The sequence below is a fragment of the Herpailurus yagouaroundi genome, unplaced genomic scaffold (genome assembly GCF_014898765.1).
Source record: "Herpailurus yagouaroundi ecotype Mexico unplaced genomic scaffold, PumYag 28, whole genome shotgun sequence".
Taxonomy (NCBI): Eukaryota; Metazoa; Chordata; class Mammalia; order Carnivora; family Felidae; genus Herpailurus; species Herpailurus yagouaroundi.
The window spans coordinates 164,509,922-164,514,128 of record NW_024412376.1 but is presented as its reverse complement, the minus strand read 5'-3'; the positions used below and the strand labels follow the sequence as shown (position 1 = coordinate 164,514,128).

At 48.8% G+C, this 4,207-nt stretch overlaps 1 protein-coding gene across 5 annotated transcripts in view; it reads right to left on the bottom strand.

Annotated features, from left to right (window-relative positions):
• Positions 1-4,024, bottom strand: part of KIAA0232 (KIAA0232 ortholog) — a 94,853-nt gene extending 90,829 nt beyond the window's left edge. Inside the window, exon 1 of one of the 5 annotated variants that reach the window (XM_040488471.1) lies at positions 3,850-4,024. The gene's annotated coding sequence lies outside the window, so the exon portion shown is untranslated. The remainder of the gene's footprint in view (positions 1-3,849) is intronic. The other 4 variants (XM_040488481.1, XM_040488461.1, XM_040488444.1 and 1 more) reach the window with 4 other exon arrangements.
• Between the last annotated feature and the right edge of the window lie 183 nt (positions 4,025-4,207).

The following is a 4,207-nucleotide window of genomic DNA, read 5'->3' as shown; positions in this document are numbered from 1 at the left end:
TCTCTCTCTCTCTCTCTCTCTCTCTCTCTCTCTCTCTCTCTCGATGCCCCTCCCCCACTCATGCTATCTGTGTCTCTCTCGAAATAAACCTTAAAATTAGAAGAAAAAAAAGATATAAGATTAAAATGAAAACACGTGCTTTACTGAAAAATAACATGTAGTGTGAAATTTAACAATTCCCATTTTCCACTTTCTTAAGCCACATGCAAAAAAAAACCCAGCTCACAGTTAGGTTTGCTGCTCTCCAGAGGAATTTAGGACAACTGTCATGAATCTGCTTGTGCAAAAGTCCTCTCCAAACAAGTACTCACTTTTCTGCTTACTTCCAAACTATCGAAAGAACAGGATTGCAGTTGGAAAAGCCAAATGATTTCTGTCTTTACACACACCAGAATGTGGGTGCCCCAGCAACAAATCTGCAAATACTGTTACAGTAAACCAGCATATACCATCTATCAACTTACCCAACCACTAGTGTTGTCTATACCCGCTCAAAATAATGGCTAAAAACTGCTACTAACTGAGCACTTACTATGTGCTGGGTCCTGTTCTGTGTCACGTGTACTCACCAAGCTCTGGCAGAAAGCCTTCCAACCCTACTCCCCTCTGCTGAAATCAGGGACCGCAGAGTGAGTGACCTAACTCAGTCAACCACTTAATGGGCAAGTACAACGTAAAAGACTACATCGCACACTAGAAGGAGTAGAGGATGGAGAAGATTTTCCTCTCTTCCCTGGAGAAGTTTATAATCTAGCAAAGACCTCCATGTCAAGAATAAACTAGAATGTCACAAGGAAAAATAACTGAGTGGCAGCATCAGTCAAGCACTGTGGGGGAGAGTGACGGGAGTTCATCCTGAAAGTCAGCGGAAGCTTCTTTCACAGAGTAGCAGCATTTAAGCCAAGCCTTCAGTATTAAGGCTTTTGTCAGGAAGAAAAAGGCGCAAGGAACTGGACACACACTTCCATAAGTGGCAGAGGGTCTAGGGCTAAAATACAAGATGGCGAGAGTTGTGCAGTCAACACAGAGCTTACAAGTGAATTGAGGCCAGGTGGCACGGGTCTCGGTGATTTCTTTCCCACTAATTCCCAACTGGTGGCAGTGTCTCCAAGGTGAAGATCTCTGTAGGGGAAGCCTACCGTCAGAACAGAACGAGGCCACAAGCCTCAGGTGTGCCAGGATGGGGGGGGGGGGGGGCGGGGACACTGAGAACCCCCGTGGCGCACACTTGGCAGATGGGGGGCACGGCAGGGTTTGAGTCCCACTCTGAGCAACTCTGCAACAGAGCGCAGGAGGACCAGAGAGAACAGGAGGCCAGTCGGCAGGCCTACAGCAGCCACCTACACAAGGACAGCAAGGACAGGCCACAGGAGCCGCCGAGGAGGAGACGTGGGGAAAGGTCCGCCGAAACCCTGGTCAAGCAGCAGAAAGCTCAGTTTCCAGCCCCGGTAACAAGGAGGGCAAATGCGCTGTGCAGACACCCTGTCACCTTCTGTGGGAGCAAGGACGTGCAGAGCACGAAGTACAGCCACTTTAAGTGACACTGCAGAGCAAAAATAGCACGGACACGACTGTTCTCATTTCACAGAACAAAGACACTGAAGTCCAAGAGAGATTTCACCGACTTGCCCACGGTCACACGGGGCCAGAGAGGAGCCAAGACACCAACCTGAATCTTGCAAATCCAAGTGCCCCCCAAAAAAGCCAGCTACCTTTTCTAACGTAGAACAAATCTCCAAAACAGAAACAAAAGCTTTAAAGAAAAAGCGTGTAATCTGCTGCGAGTGCGGTTTTATTCCAGACAGAAGAAATACTGTGAAACTTGTGTTCTTGGTTGTCTCTACCCAAGAGACGGGGTGCACGGACTTGAGAGCAGGGCAGGCTCATGGACCCCGAAAGTTCGGACACAGAGAAAGGCAGCTGTTTGTACTGTGTATAAAAACACCACCTGGTAACTGAAAAGAAAGATCTCAAGTGTTAAGTATCTTCAAGGTAGTACAACTACATTTTGAATGTCATGGTTGGTACTCTTATGTCTGCTTATTAAAATACTTTGTAACAATGATATACCAGGAGGATGACAGGCTGGGACTTTATTTAGCAAACATTTGGCCAGTTTAAGGTTTAAGCCCCTCAGCAAGGGCGGGGGGCGGAGGGGGTGTAAAATAATGGGATGGTCACCACAACCAGGGCTTAACGTATACGATACAATGTGACATAGGTAATAATGAAAGTGAAAATAGAGGATTATGACGGCAGCAACAAAAAATGCACGTGGACAGGACTGCCAGAGGGTCCCAGAGGACATAAAATCGGGCATGGACCTTTAAAAACCAGAGGGGGCAGGAATGAGACAGAGCATCCCAATCAGAGAAAAGGATATAAGCAAAGGAGGGAGGGAGTAGCTCGGCACATTCAGAGAGCCAAGCAGAGTCCCATTCAGTGGAACACTGGCGAGAAGACATGTAAAGTTCAGGGATAATGAGGGCCAGTCCCAGGGGCCTTGAACGTGACGCTGGTGCGTCCCGAGTCTAGGCTCCAACAACAAGCAGTCTTCACTTTCTGAGCCAGAGACTGGCAGTATCAGATCTGTGTTTAGGACACAGGACTGCAGGCAAAGTGTGCACAGGAAGGGGTGGGGAGGAGTCTAAAGAGAAAGCATCAGCCCAGAGAGGAATCTGCAGTTTCCGCACTAAGCAGTAATCTAATTAATATTTTAAAAGGAGAGGACCGTTGACACAATTATCTCGCATCTCCCCTCCCCTGATCATCCAAACCACCCTGAGACAGGTATCGCCATTCCTTCCATTTTACAGACCGGAAAACCAGCTAAGAGGCGATTAACTGCCCCAAGTCAAATGCTGCTAAAACAGGAAGAAAACCCAGGCACACTTTGCAAAACGAAAAGAATCCTACTGCTTTCAGAAAGTGCCACTGTAAAAGCAGAGTGATCTATAATACCATTAGAGAAACGCCAAAAACCCATGTAATTTTCCTACAGGTTTGCAACTTGTGTAACAAATAAGCTAATTACCCTTAAAATAATTACAGACTTGCTTCATGTTCATGCCACGTTAAAGACCTGTGCTTTTCTTTAAAAAACAAAACCCTTTAATTCCACTCCCTATGGAATTAAATACTTAAAAGTAGTATTCCCCCCTCCATTCAATGTTCCAGTGGCCAAACCCGTAAACAGGCTAACGTAACAACTAACGCAGGTGCCCAAACTGAAGCAGTAAAATACTTTTTGAAAAATTAAAAATGCATTATTTAGTAAGTACAGCGATTGAATCTAGTGCACAGTAAGTAATGACTGCAAGGATCTTACCTAAAGGTATGCAAAGGCACAATTCCGGAAAATGGTTTGTCACCCAAACACACACACACACACACACAAGGCCTAAAACGATCCTGAGACCCATTTAAGAATGGATCAACCCAAAGGAACCGAGGACAGAATATTTGACCTTCAGGACGCACAGTGGGAGATTCCCCCCACCCCCTCCTGTAAGTTCATAGTCTAGGAAGCGGTCAAGGTGTTCTGGCACGGGTCTCGCGCTGCACAGGAGAAATCCAGCTTGGGGATTTGGCTGTACAATTTTATCCACAGCAACATCACCTATTATCAAATCGGCAGGGCCCCCCCCCCCACCCGCACCCCCTCATCAATCTTCTACTACCGTTTTGTTGTTGTTGTCTTCTAACAAGCTAAAGCCCAAAGATGTAAAACGCGTCCTCAGAAACTTGGGACAATGAATCCAAGTGTCCAACCCAGGTAATCAGCAGCAGCAACCACAATTAAATCGTTCCAAGGAACCGCACGTCTCTTCCCCGCCTAATCGGCTGTACCTTTTACCAGGTTAAGCCTCTGCACCCTGCCCACAGAGGCCCCAAACTGGAGGGCGGCGACAGAGAAATCAAATTCTGCCACGAATCGGGGGTCTGCTCCAGGACCTCGGCAGGCCCTGTCACCTGCGCGCCGCCCGCGGCACGCGCGGAGACCTCGGGCGGCAGGCGACATTCCACACGCGACCACCCCGTGTCCCCAGCCGGCAGGCGCGGGGAGCTGGGCAAGGCCGCCGCGGCCGCGCGAGCCCCACCGGCGGCCCGAGCCCGCGAACTCCCGGGGACCCGCCGCTCCCTCCCGCGGCCGTCACCTTCGCCGGACCCCGCGCCCCGCCACTGGTTATGTTAGAAAAAGACTTGT